This window comes from Myxine glutinosa, chromosome 9 (assembly GCF_964187855.1).
Source record: "Myxine glutinosa chromosome 9, kmMyxGlut1.1, whole genome shotgun sequence".
NCBI classification, from domain to species: domain Eukaryota; kingdom Metazoa; phylum Chordata; class Myxini; order Myxiniformes; family Myxinidae; genus Myxine; species Myxine glutinosa.
Window position 1 is genome coordinate 85,290,125 of NC_136269.1, and position 15,165 is coordinate 85,305,289.

The 15,165-nt window shown below is 45.5% G+C and overlaps 1 long non-coding RNA gene across 1 annotated transcript; it reads right to left on the reverse strand.

Annotated features, from left to right (window-relative positions):
* Positions 1-270: 270 nt before the first annotated feature.
* Positions 271-1,141, reverse strand: LOC144893560 (uncharacterized). The gene is made up of 2 exons (XR_013624465.1): positions 730-1,141; positions 271-452 (listed from the first exon to the last, which is right to left on the reverse strand). It is a non-coding gene; the product is annotated as an uncharacterized LOC144893560 (long non-coding RNA).
* Positions 1,142-15,165: the final 14,024 nt, after the last annotated feature.

Consider the following 15,165-nt stretch of genomic DNA (forward strand, 5'->3'; position numbering starts at 1 on the left):
ACTCTCTGCCATGCTTGTCAACATCAGTACGTACAAGACATGCAGGTTTGCGACGATTGCGTGGAACTTTAGCATCATACTCACATGGTAATGTACAAATTGTAGGATTCGCACAAAAAATACAATGTATCTTGAAATCAAACTTTACACCACTCTCATCTACGGGAGCATCTGATCTCAACTGTTTGGCATGTCGAGCTTCAGTTAACTCCTCATCTCTACGCCTTTTTTCTACTCTATCTACAAGTAATTTAGAAGTATATAAAGATGCACACTTTCTGTGAATCTTTATTGAATAGTCACTCTCCAGCTGTTGGTGTAGCCCGTCACCTCTTCGTTTACTGGCTGACCGAATACTGTCAATTCGGGTTTCAGTGACGCTGACTTGGAAATCATCCCCAGCTGCTCTGCACTGACCGACTCTCCCAAATGTGCATTCCATATTAGAGGACCTAAAGAGTAGAAAAAATATATATAATGAAATCAGTAAAATCATATCCGCTTTTAAGCAATGCATCAGCAACTAAGAGTCTGTAACATATTTACAGGCGGAGTTAAATTTTCAAATTTTGCAAAAACGTGTAACTGTATTTTCTTTTCTTACAGTTCAAAGTAATTATAAATTTTAGGCATTTTTAAATATTGTTAAATGGCCAATTCTTAAACATTGACTGCGACATATAAGATACAATAACAAAGATAAATGAGGAATATTTGCATTACTCTTACCTTGTAGAGTCTTGTGACATGCAAATGTGAGAACTTTACATCAAAAATATTATGCATGTACCCAGCCTGTTTGTGATATGATCTAGCAAACTCTGTTCAGGAACCTGGGGATAAAGGGAAAACACAATTGAAACTGTTGACCAACAACTTTCTGGTAGTATCTATGCTAAATATACATACTATGCGACTCCAACACTCTGCAAAGGAACTTTTGTTTGGTAAAAGATTATACAAACCCATTCATTGATTGATGCCGTTTTTTGTTTCCAGGTTATAAAATGACCTTGACCTCAACACTATGACCTTGACCATGAATTGCATCAGTGAAGTGGGAAATGAACGCAACACCCTAAAACATAAACTTAAGTAGCAATTGAGTTAATCAAAATTTAAAAATAACTGGCCATGTCATTTTATTGGTTTGTGGGTCAAAATTGACATAAACATTGACCTTGTACAAGTGACCTTGACCTTGAAATGCTTCGGTCACCTCACAAATCGATTCAGCAACCTAGGAAACCTATAATTTGATAGTAAAACCAACAAAATCAACCCATTAGTTGTTGAGATGTGCAAGTGGTTGTTTTGCTAGATGCGGGTGGCAGCCATTTTGCAAATACGCAAATAAAAAAAATGCCACCGCCTAAATTTAATGTTATCATCCAGAAATGCTGACTAGGGGTCCCAAGGATGCCAAAAATACAAAAACCTCTATGACTTGTTTTTTGAATGGGTTTAGTTGGATTTTGCATGTTTTCCCCCTGACTAGTTGGAGGTCAATGAAAGATAGTCTGTTGGGAGCCGTTGGTGAGGTATGTGGATGGACAAAAAGACCACCGAGGTACTCGGAAACATGGTGGTGGGATGATGAAGTTGGAAAGAGGATTAACGAGAAGAGGAAAAAGTTCAAGGAGTGGCAGACGGCGAAGGGTACGGGAGCAGAAAAAGCAGAGTGTGAAAGTTATAAGGCAGCCAAGAGGCTGCAAAGAAAGAGGTAGCAAAGGCACAGGAGGCATGCAGGAAAATGTTTGGAGAACGCTTGGATTCGGAAGAGGGTCAGAGAGCGGTATTCAGGATTGCAAAGCAGATAGCGAAAGAGAGGTGTGATGTGATGGGGGTGAGTTGCTTGAAGGATGAAGTGGGATAAATCGTTGTGGACCCAGATGGAATTAAAGGAAGATGGAAAAGATATATGGAAATGCTGTTGAATACAGAGAATGAATGGGATGGCAACATAGAGAGTAACTGAGAAGGAAGTTGAGAAAGCGATAAAAGCAATGAAGAGTAGAAAAGCGGGAGGGCCGACGGGAGATGTGGGAGATATGCTGAAGGCAGCGGGAAATTGGGGTGTGAAAAGAATGACATAGATCTGCAATCTGGTGGTGAAAGAAGGCCGCATTCCAGTGGATTGGGAACCGAGTACCCTCGTCCCTCGATACAAGGGGAAAGGTGACCCTCTGGAGTGTGCCTCGTACCGAGCGATAAAGTTATTGGAGCATGGAATGAAGGTATTGGAAAGGGTGTTGGAGAGGAGGATAAGGAAGAAGGTGAAGATCGACAAAATGTAGTTTGGATTGATGCCAGGAAGAGGAACGACAGACGCGCTCTTTATTGTGAGGCAGTTGCAGGAGAAGTACATGGAGAAGAGGAAGAAGTTGTTTCTTGGGTTTGTTGATCTGGAGAAAGCATTCGATAGGGTTCCACGTGAAGTATTGATATGGGCATTGAGGAAGTTAGAAGTGGAGGAATGGTTGATCAGAGTAGTGATGGCAATGTACAAAAGAGCGCGCACAGGTGTAAGGACGAAGGACGGGAACAGTGATGAGTTTGACGTGAAGGTGGGAGTGCATCAGGGGTCGGTACTAAGTCCACTACTATTTGTAGCTGTGATGGATGTGCTGGTTCAGAACGTAAAGGAGGGTTTACCGTGGGAGTTGTTGTATGCAGATGATCTGGTGTTGATTGCGGAAAGTATGGATGGACTGAAGGAAAAGATGAACAAGTGGAAGGAATGTATGGAGACAAAAGGTCTGAAGGTGAATATAGGAAAGACGAAGGTGATGGCAAGTGGTAAAGCATGTGGTGAGGTGGAACGAACTGGGAAGTGGCCATGTGCTGTGTGCAGGAAGGGTGTCGGAGTGAACTCCATTCAATGTACAATGTGTGCTGAGTGGGTTCATCAAAAATGTAGTGGTCTGAGAGGGTCATTAACCAGTATGGCAGCGACATTCAAATGTAAGGTGTGCACAGAGGGAGCTGCAGGTGGAGGAAATGTTGAGTTGGATCTTGGAGACGGTGTGAAGCTGGACGGTGTGAAAACATTTTGCTACCTCGGAGACATACTGAATGGAGAAGGTGGATCAGACTCGGCAACGTTTGCTCGAGTGAGATGTGCATGGAAGAAGTTTCGGGAACTGAGTGGCGTGCTGATGAGGAGGGGAGTGTCGTTGAAGCTGAAGGGAAAGGTGTATGCTGCATGTGTGAGAAGTGTTATGATTTATGGGAGCGAGACATGGCTAATGAACGTAGAGCAGCAACGAAGGCTGGAAAGGGTGGAAATGCGAATGGTTCGGTGGATGTGCGGAGTATCGTTGAGAGAGAGAGGAAGACAAATGATGAATTGTGAAAGATGATGGGAATAGAGCCTGTGATTGATGCTGTGAAGAGGAACAGGTTGAGATGGTTTGGTCATGTGTTGAGGAAGGATGAAAGTGACTGGTTGAGAAGAGTGATGGAAATGAATGTAGAAGGAAGTAGAGGACGGGGAAGACCGAGAGAGACTTGGCTAAAGATGGTGGAAGAAGAAATGCGGGCAAGGGGGTTAACAAGGAGAGATGCAGAAAATAGGGCAAAATGGAGAAGATTGTCATGGGGACCGCAAGGCTAACCCCCGCTCTAGCAGGGAAAATGGCTTTAAAATGCATGTTGTTGTTGTTTGTTGTTGTTGAAGACGTGAAGCACCAATCCAACAGTTTTATAGTCTGGTCCAGAATCAAACCCAAGCTAAACAGCTCAACGGTAAGTGTACTATCTCTGTACCATCCTGTTAGACTTTTGCAAACAGGTGTAACTCTCGATGCATTGTGATGCACACTTCACCTCTTCTACCTCTCTTAGGTAGTAGATTGGTTAGTGGAGTTAACATCATTTATCATCATGTTTGTGATTCTATAAAGTGTCGAGACCCAAACAGCACTCGGTAGAGAACGTACACGACATGACCAAAAGTATGTGGACACCCGAACATCTCATTGCAAAATCATGGGCATTAAGATGGAGTTGGATCCCCCTTTGCTGCTATAACAGCCTCCACTCTTCTGGGAAGGCATTCTACTAGATGTTGGAACATTGCTGTGGGGATTTGCTTCCATTCAGCCACAAGAGCATTAGTGAGGTCTTTCACTGATGTTGGGTGATTAGGCCTGGCTCGCAGTTGGCATTCCAATTCATCCCAAAGGTGTTTGATGGGGTTGAGGTCAGGGCCCTGTGCAGGCTAGTCAAGTTCTTCCACACCGATCTCGACAAACCATTTTTGTATGGACCTCGCTTAGTGCACGAATAGTGCATTGGCATGCTGAAACAGGAAAGGGCCTTCCCCAAACGGTTGCCACAAAGTTGGAAGCACACAATTGTCTAGAATGTCATTGTATAAATAAAAAAAAACCACCTTTAGAGGCCATTTTTCCCCGCAAGCGGGGGTTGGCCTTTTTCGGGAACTGTGGTTGTTATTGTTTTTCGGTCCCCTTTTTGAAGCAATGTTTTACGGCCGGATGCCCTTCCTGACGCCAACCCTTTTTGCCACCTTTAACGACAAGCAGGGAATTACCAGTGAACTGGTACTCAATTTGCCGACCTCGGAAGGATGACAGGCTGAGTCAACCCCCCTGGCGTTAATTCAGCGATTGACCGGGATTCGAACCCAGGATCCTAGGATCCTAAGCCGGCACCCTAGCCGCTACCCCAACACTAGGGAATTAGAATGTCATTGTATGCTGTCGCGTTAAGATTTCACTTCACTGGAATTAAGGGGCCTAGCCCGAACCATGAAAAACAGCCCCAGACCATTATTCCTCCTCCACCAAACTTTACAGTTGGCACTATGCATTCGGGCAGGAAGCGTTCTCCTTGCATCCGCCAAACCCATACCCGTCCATCAGACTGCCAGATGGTGAAGCATGATTCATCACTCCAGAGAACGCGTTTCCACTGCTCCAGAGTCCAATGGCGGCGAGCTTTGCACCACTCCAGCCGACGCTTGGCATTGTGCATGGTGATCTTTGCTTTGTGTGTGGCTGGTTGGCCAGGGAAACCCATTTCATGAAGCTCCTGACAAACAGTTGTTGTGCTGACATTACTTCCAGAGGCAGTTTGGAACTCGGTAGTGAGTGTTGCAACCGAGGACACGATTTTTACACGCTACGCGCTTTAGCACTCGGCGGTCCCGTTCTGTGAACTTGTATGGCCTACCACTTCGCAGCTGAGCTGTTGTTGCTCCTAGACGTTTCCACTTCACAATAACTGCACTTACAGTAGGCTGGGGAAACTCTAGCAGTGCAGAAATTTGACGAGCTGACTTGTTGGAAAGGTGGAATCATATGACGGTGCCACGTTGAAAGTGACTGAGCTCTTCAGTTTGGCCCATTCTACTGCCAATGTTTGTCTACGGTGATTGCATGGCTGTGTGCTTGATTATATATACCTGTCAGCAATAGGTGTGGCTGAAACAGTCAAATGCACTAATTAGAAGGGGTGTCCGCATACTTTTGGTCATGTAGTGTACCTCCGCCAGGCTGAACAGTTTACATTTTGTCCCCACTGATAGACTGATTCTGCATCCGGACCTGAACCAAAATCGAATCTGCTTGTTCTTGTCACCCAACCAACTCATCCACCTAGTTTTGCACAGTCCATCCACAACTTTTTGAGATATTATGCTATGTATAGTTTTTTGTCCCATCTCTTAATGGTGAAGAATCACTTTTAAAATTATACTATCCAGATCCGGATATTCAACAAAATCATATCAATTGCTCATTGTCACACACCAAACCTGTCCATCAATTTTCGTCCGAATCGGTCCATAACTTTTTGAGATATCGTGCTCACAGAAATAAAATAAAATAAAAAACAAGAAGGCAGTGGCCTGACAGGTATGACGAAAATCGAGAGAACTTTGACCTTGACCTTTGACATATATATATATATATATATATATATATATATATATATATATATATATATATATTTACTGTATATATATATAGTCAAATAATATTGACAACCTCACTTTTTTCCTTCGGAATCCTCTGGTAAAGTTTGACAAAGATAGCTGAGAGTGTTCGAGTTATCACACTCGCAGACAAACAAACGAGACAGACTGACATATGACGAAAATAGAGCCTGGTTTGGAATCCTAGGATCCTGAGTTTGAATCCCAGTCGACCGTTGAATTAACGCCAGGGCCTGTCATCCTTCCGAGGTCGGCAAATTGAGTACCAGCTCACTGGTAATTGGGGCACTGCATCAGCGGCACAAAAGCGCTTCCAGAGAAATGATGCAATCAGCAGCCATAAGCTGCATACGAAACAACAACAACATGACAATTTTTCAATTTTCGTCATAACAAGGTGTCAGATGGTAGGTTGCCTGACAGGTATGACAAAAATTGAGAGAACCTTGACCGTTGAACGTGGTCATTTGGATGATATCTTTCCCACCAGTGGCTTAGGAATGATTTATATCAATTAAATAGATTTATCCTCAAATTTTCAATTTTCTTTGCCGACCATTGGCAATCACAATTCTCTCGATACACCAAATATCAAGCGCGATAGAGCCCAGAATGTTTTATGAAAATGACGTCACTGTCACCTTGACCTTTGACATGTCAAATCACATTGATAGCCTCACTTTTTTCCTTCGGAATTCTCTGGTAAAGTTTTACAAAGATGACTGAAAGCGTTTGCGAGTTATCGCACAAACAAACAAGTCTTCCGGGTATTTTGGGTGTTCTAGGTCTTCGGGGTCTTCAGGTTATTTTAGAGTCTTTTGGGGTCTTCATGTTATTTTGGGTCCTCTGGGTCTTTAAGGGGTTTATTAGGGGTCTTGGTCGTCTTAATGGTCTTGGGGGACTTAAAAGGTCTTCAAATGTCTAAGGGGTCTCAGCAATCTAAAGGGTTGAAAGGTATATTCCAACAGTATGTAATAAATAGACGTACGTAATTAATAGATAGGATGCAATCAATGTTCAAACAGTACGTATTTAATAGATGCAGTCTCACGGCTTCACGGACCATGTTTTTCAGTTTTATATATATTTAAAGAAGAAGGTAATTTGGTCAGAAATGGACATGCATACATACTGTACAAACTGTTACGTTTGTGGGGGGTAGGTGATGAAATACCATAGTGGAGATAGAACTGTGTAGGGTAGCATGGACCGCGTGCGAGTAGGAAGCCAATCTCGATGTATTTAAGTAGAAAACTGTGAGCTTAAGGTCATTTACGTGTCTTCACAAGGGGGGTGAAGCTTGTGCTAACCAGGTAGGGTTAAGATTAGATTCCCCAGTATGTGATTGCCTCCTGTGGCTTTTTCCATACGTTTTTATAACAAGGCTGGCCATAAAAAAACTCTCGTTACGCCAACAACAATAACAATAACCGACATGCTTGCCGACAGAACCCAAGCAGAGCCGATCGACAAGTAAGCCCGCCCACTTGAACACGATAGGAAAAAGGCCCCGCCCGGTAAAGATGGAGAATCGGTGGGCGGTCAAGAGGGCCGTGAGGCCCCGCCCCCAAAGTGCATGATTGGACAGTGTGACGTCAGTGAGAAGGTTCGAGAGCGAGGAGGAAGAAGAATCGCTCCCACTCTCTCTCTGCTGGTTCTGGCTTAAGAAGCTCGCCATTGTTGGTGCGATTGGTGTGCCAGTGATTTTGGTGCACTTTTGCAGAGTAAGGAGCTCTTGGCTGCGTGGGCAGCATTGTGAGGGAGGGAAGAAGAAGAGCGCGTTCTGGCTCTTGCTAAGTAGTCTTTTCTCTCTCTCGGTCTGGCTTTCGGCTTGGGCGGTCGCTTTGTCTCAATTGTGCCTGTGAAGAGAACTTTTTGGAGCTCTGTGAACATCTGCAATGTCGGTGGAGGGGATGTTGTTTGACTCGGTGCTTTTCGGGGGAGGAGAGAGCCGTGTCCTGCTTGGCGGTTGAAGCGAGAAAGGGCCGGTTGGTTACTTGCTCACGCCTGGGCGTTTTCGGCGCCATTTGTTGGAGAGTTTCCCGCACGGGTGGCTGCCATGACCATCAATTTCCCAGACTCCTAGAGGCCATTTGAGACACAAAGCTGAGTGCCGGCTGGCCTAAAACATTTATTTTTATTTAATATTTCCCCTTGTGTGTTTTCGTGTCTGAGTGGAGATGTCTCGCCATAGGATTTATTTTACCTCAAACTTTATTTTGCCATGCTTGACTTTCATTACATTTATTCTTGTGGCATTTTTCATTTGTCGTGTTTCTGTGCCTGTGGGTTCGAGTATAAGCCACGTGAGCTCCGTGCACTTAAGTACTTTGGTGCCTTCACCCGCGCCCGATGGACAAACCGCCATAATTTCGGTTACGCGCCTCTGGAGTAAGAACAATCAGTCATTCGTCACCCAGCTGTGTTAACTGTTCGGGCTGACGGAACATTACTTACATAACCATATACGTTTGCTCCATTATACACAGGGGTCGACCAAAACTTCAATTTGACGAGGGTTCACAGTCAACTGTGATTTTCAGTTTTATACATTGTATGTGTGTGTGTGTGTGTGTGTGTGTGTATTTAAAAAAAATATATTTATATATATATATATATATATAAAAATATATATATATATATATATTTATATATATATATATTGTTACGGTGTTTAGAACCTTCACTTTGTAAATTTAGTAGTAAATTCCCTTATAAATAACCCCTGTGTACATGTCCCCTTAATTGGCTGTTACTTAAAGATTGCACCATAGTTAGTCCACGAGCAGGACACTTTAGGACCTCTCTTTAGTTATATCATTATTATGTGTTCCAGGTAAGGCTGTGTTTCCAATAGTTGACTCTACGTTGCATCAATCAAATAAGATAGGTCCCTTCCAGTTCCCCAATTGTCTCTGCAAAGTGCCTTCCCCAATCATCTTCTCTATGCAAGGTGCCAGTAACAGTTGGGCTGATTTTGTGGGCATCACACCGCCTCTGCTAGCCCAGCAGCGTTCGCTGCCTGGCGCCAAACTCCATTATGTACGAGGCCGAGAAGGGGGGAGGAGCCGCCAGAGCATGGGCGTGGCACCACCTCGTCATCAAAGGTGGAGTCAGAGAGCCCTTAACGACCAACCAGGGCTCGATGGGCATGGCTTGATATGGCGTGGCAAGAAACGTCTGGAGAGTTCGAGAGGGTTCCAAGGGCGTGGATATAAAACCCTTGGTGCGAGGCCCCCACCAGAGACGCGCGAGGAGGTTCAAGAGCCACGGTGAGAGGCAGATGAGCAAGGGAGCACGAGATGAGCTGGAGAGAGATGAGTGTTGGAGATGCATGAGAAAGGAGCGCTGGAGAGAGACGCGCTGACGATCGGGTTCTTGCTGAACAAAGAGCGAGGGCGTGCACGTGGGCCACCAACGGCGTGCCACGATTCCCGAACCTCCCTGCCCACCAGTTCTGTGGACCGTCTGCCCTTCTCATCCTTCCCGCCATCCCTGCCTGAAAACCCCATTAGTGTACGTGAGTTTGTTCTGTTTGTCTTGTCCCTGGGTATAAGTAAGTGTTTAAGAATTGCTCTGTGTATCTGCTTCTTCTTCTTCGCCTTGTAAATTACTTTCTTTCCCTTCTTCTTTGGTTTTGGTTTTTGTGTAAATAGTTAATAAATCCCTGTTCCTTCTTATTCTTTGGCTTCTTTCTCGTCTGGTCGCTTTAGTGATTTCCCCATTGAGTACCTGTGGCGCGATTTTGGCCGAACCACTTACAATCGGGTTTAGTCTTTTGTTAACGGCCTGCGGCTCGCTTCGCTCGGCGCAATCCATCAATTACGCTGCAGCCCGGGCGGGAGTATTTCCTTGCGTACCGGAAGGCGCTGGTACTTAGGTCATAGGAAGAATCGGCCTACTACCCTATTCAGCGCTGACTGGGCGTGACGTCATACCCCCAGGACCAGTCGGACGGCCAGCTTAACAAGACAAGGGGATTAACCCCCCCCCCCTTGCTAACGGGAGTGCCGTCCCCCAGATCCGTAACAATTGGTGTCTGGGAGTGGGATTTGACCCGAAGTGCGCTTAACGCACTCAAAATTACGAGCGGCCGAAATTGTAGTAATATTCCAAATTAAAATCGTGCCATGGATGATCAAGGCGGTCGGATGTCGGTGGGGGTAGAAGAGGAGGGTTTAGAGGTAACCCAGGACCCCAGGGAGGAATTGGGAGAGAGGGAGGGGGAGAGCGATGAGGATGTGGTAGACGAGGTTTCAGGCGCACAAGATGGCGGCCTCGCGCACGAGGTTTCAGGCGCACAAGATGGCGCCTCGCACGTGGTGGCCGCGGTAGCCGAGCCCGCGGCACCGATGGACTGGGGCCTATTTGTGAACCACATGATGGCCTTTGTGGCCAAAACAGGGGATAGCTTCAAGGGATTGGAAAGTAGAATGGGAAACCAAATTGGGGACCGAGGAAGCAAAATAGAGGGGTTAGACAATAAGTTTGGGGGGTTAGACAATAAATTTAAGGGGTTAGACAATAAGTTTGAGGAGTTAGACAATAAGTTTGAGGGGTTAGACAATAAGTTTGAGGGGTTAGACAATAAGTTTGAGGGTTAGACAATAAATTTGAGGGGTTAGACAACAGGTTGGAAGGGCTAGAAGGCAAATTGGGGGGCCAACTGGAGGACGTGGGTAATCAAATTGGGGAAATGAAGGATGGGTTAACGGGGTTGGTGAATAGAATGGCCACCCAGGAGAACCAAATGGAAGGGGTGAAGAATGGGTTAGAGGGGTTAGAAAACAATATGGAAGGCAAATTGAGGGAAATAGGGGAGCAATCCGCCCGGGAAATTAAACAGATGGGGAATCAGATAGAGGAGGTAAAAATCGGGGTGGAAAGTAAATTGGATGCCCAAAGGAACGATTTGGAGCAGATGAGGGCGGCATCTACCAAAGAGATGGGAGAGATGGGGGAGGATATAAGGCGCGGAGTGAGCGAAGAGGTCGCGGGGGTACGCGAGGAGGTAAAGCGGGGTGAGGAGCGCATGGAGAAAGAGGTGAGGAACAGTACGGCTAGGTTACAGGGGGGCATAGAAGACCTGACGCGGGGAGTAGAGCAGCTGACAGTGGGACAAAAGGAGTTAGGGGAGCAGGTGGAAAAGAACACGGCGGTAATAGGGGGGTTGAAAGCGACGCAAAAAATTGGAAAGTAGAATGGGAATGTGTCTTGATGTTCCTGTGTCCACAATACGCAATGTTATCAGGAAGTTTAAGGCCCATGGCACTGTAGCCAACTTCCCTGGACGTGGCTGCAAGAGAAAACTTGATCGAAGATTGCAGCGAAGGATTGTTCGAATGGTGGAGAAAGCACCTCGATCAACTGCCAAACAGATTCAAGCTGACCTTCAGACACAACGTATGATCGTTTCAACTCGCACCATCTGTCACCAACTCGATGAAAGGGGGTTCTATGGTAGGAGACCCAAGAGGACCGCACTGATAAGAAAGCCTGACTGGAGTTTTCCAAACACACCTGAACAAGCCAAAATCCTTCTGGGAGAAATGTCCTGTGGACAGATGAGACCAAATTAGAGCTTTTTGGTGAAGCACATCAACTCTATGTTTACAGAAATCAAAATGAAGCCTTCAAAGAAAAGAAAACCTTCCCTACAGTCAAACATGGAGGAGGTTCAGTGAAGTTTTGGGGTTGCTGTGCTGCCTCTGGCACTGGGTGCCTTGAATGTGTGCACGGCATCATGAAATCAGGACATTACCAAGGCATTTTGGAGCGCAATGTTCAACCCAGTGTCAGAAAGCTGCGTCTCTGTCAAAGGTCGTGGGTCTTGCAGCAGGATAATGACCCAAACACACTTCAAAAATCACCCAGAAATGGTTCAAAACAAAACGCTGGACTGTTCTGAAGTGGCCAGCAATGAGTCCAGATCTAAATCCCACTGAACACCTGTGGGGAGATCTGAAAACAGCATTTGGGAGAAGGCATCCTTCAAATCTGGGAGAACTGGAGCAGTTTGCACAAGAAGAGTCGGACAAACTGCCAGTAGAGGGGTGAAGGAAGCTCATTCATGGCTATAGGAAGCACTTGACTGCAGTTGTTTTGTCCAAAGGTTGTGCTATCAAATATTATGTCGAGCGTGTCAATAATTTTGTCAATGCCATTTCTTTCTTTTTTCTGATTTAAAAGGATATATTAAGTGCTGAATCAAAAACAAAGGTTCTGTAATATTAACAGTGAAATAAAGAATTGTGGAGAGTTATTTGAAAAAAGTGCAAGGGTGCCAATATTTTGGGCCACGACTGTACGTTTGTGGGGTAGGGGATTAAATTCCCTAGTACAGATGGGGTTGTGTCGTGTTAGCATTGCGAGTAGGAATCCCATCTCGATGTTTGTAAGTCGAAAAACTGTGAGCTTAAGGTTGTTTATGCGTTCTTCACATGGAGGGGAGTGGGGAGGGGGGGGGGGGGAATGAAGACCTGGTAATTAGCTCAAGGTTTTAAGATTAATATCCCCAGTATTAGTGGGGCGGCTTAGCCCAAATATTCAAAAGAATTGTGCATTTTGTGATACAAGCACCAAATTTGGCACAAATGTACATTAATATGTTGCGAACATTTTCAGATATTGGGCCACTTGAAATTCCGTAATTTTTTTTTTCAAATTTTTTCAAATTTCGTAATTTCAAATTTTTCGGGTGACACCGTCACAATTTCGGTCTTCGAGGCCGGCCGATAGGCAAAGTGTGACCGGAAGGGACGAGGTTCTCCTGACCACGTGGCCCTCGATCTGGGAAGCGAGAGGCGTTCCATTAGTGGACGCGCCCCTCACGCCCGACTTTTGGGCGGCCCCGGCAGGCCGTTTGTTTTGACGTTCCGTGACAGGCCCCGCACCCCCACCTCCGGGCCGACCGGAAGCTTGTGCTGAGTACATCATACCTGAACAACTCAGTGAGGCAGAACACAGCAGTGCACACCAGGGTGACCCCTTCAGTGCATAAACCAATTAACCTGTCCACTGCAGGGCATATAGAAATGAAGTTATTTTCTGCATATAATAATAATATAAGTTCAGTTCTATATAACAATTTCTGTTATCACCACTACCACTACAACTACCACTACTACAAGCTTTGTCTGGAATTTTGTGGACTAACAGACAAACAGACATACAGACAAGCTGGGATCAAAACATTACCTCCTTCCACCATTGAGTGTAGAGGTAAACATCATGGAAATTATATCATGCCCTAGATTTAATTCATGCTTACCCGTGTATTTGCTTCACTGGTTCACAAGGTCTTTTGCATACATGTAATTCAGACTCTCGTCTTCATTGCTGACCACACAATGTTCGCAACATATTAATGTACATTTGTGCCAAATTTGGTGCTTGTATCACAAAATGCACAATTCTTTTGAATATTTGGGCTAAGCCGCCCCACTATATCGGCCGGCCTCGAAGACCGAAATTGTGACGGTGTCACCCGAAAAATTTGAAATTACGCAATTTGAAAAAATTTGAAAAAAAAAATTACGGAATTTCAAGTGGCCCAATATCTGAAAATGTTCGCAACATATTAATGTACATTTGTGCCAAATTTGGTGCTTGTATCACAAAATGCACAACAGGTTTGCTATGCTGCTACACTATATGTGATTGCCTCCTGTGATTTCCTCTATGTTCTTACAACTATAACAAGCCGGCCATAAAAAACCCACATCTTTACAATTACAACATCAACAACAATAACGAGCGCTCCATTAAACCACAACTACCGGCATAAATGCCAACAGAAACCCGGACATTCCCGATCGGGCTAAACCCCGCCCCACCACCGCCGACAGGATCCGAACATTACGATTGACAAATAAACCCCACCTCGAAGGAATCGTAATCGGCAACTAAGCCCCGCCCAGTAGAGGCGGATAATCTGTGGGCGATCAAGAGAGCGGTGAGGCCCCGCCCCCAAGTGCATGATTGGTCAGGGTGACATCATCGAGAGACTTCGAGAACGGAGGAGGAAGAATCAGTCTCTCTCGTGCTGGCTTTCGGTGGAGGCGGTCGCCTTTTGTCTCTGGCTCTCGGCTGTAGCTGGAGTTTGTGCACTTTGGAGGGGAGCTTTGTGGAGCCTTTGCAACGTTGAAGGAGGGGATGTTGTTTGACTCGGTGCTCTTCGGGGGAGCTGGGGACCGTGTTGTGCTGGCTGGCCTGGGATTGAGCGGGAGACGTTGGGCTGACTGCTGCATGGCTCGGTGTGCTCGCACGATTGACTGGCACCATTGTTTGGGCGCTTTGACATGTAGTCCTCTCGTCGACCGACCCCACCAAAGTGCTCGTCAAGACCAGAGCTGAGTGCCGGCAGAAAGAGGGGATTTTCTTTTATTTTCTTTAATCTCTCCTCTTGTCTGTGTTTCATGTCTGAGTAGAGACATCTCACATTAGGAATTAGATTTACCTCACCATTAATTTTTGGTTCTTTGATTTATTTCATTAAATTCATTGGTGTTGCATTTTCAATTGTGTGGCGTGCTTCTCTGTTCTGTGGGTTTCGGGTTTTGGGAATAAACCCGTGTGGCTCCGTGCAGGTAAGCACCCCGTTGCCTTTTGTCCCGCGCGTGCCAAACAGTACCGCCAATTTTGGGCTTGATCGCCTCGGAGTAAAGACCCCCGGCTATCCGTCCAAGGCTGGTCTTCATCGGCCGCGGACATGACAACATTGCATCATGTGAAGCAGTTGGAAATTTGATGAATTTGAAACCTTGACATATTGACCTCAAACCCTAGGCTTCGTGCTTGTCACTTTCTGTACGTAGGTTTCATGAAGGTCGGAGTAAAAATGTGACCTGTAGGCGATTGATAGACAGACAGACAAAACAATGTGACAAGAGTGAGAACACAACCTCCGTCCACCCTCGGTGGAGTGATAAATATTTGTGACGTCGGGTGGACATATGATGTCAAAACTTGCCACGTTGGAGAGGAAGGATTAATTAGCTGCTTGCACCTATTAACACGGTTATCCCGCAAACCTTGTCTGTCATTTGGCATTACCAAGTCTAGTTTTATGATAAAACGCAGCTGCTTGTGACGTCATGTCCATTCCAAAACGTTTAATGCTTTTAAATCTCCGAAATCGGTCACACACAACCACAGGACGACGTTCACGAGTAACATTTACAGGGTGGACTCACTGTCAGGTTTTA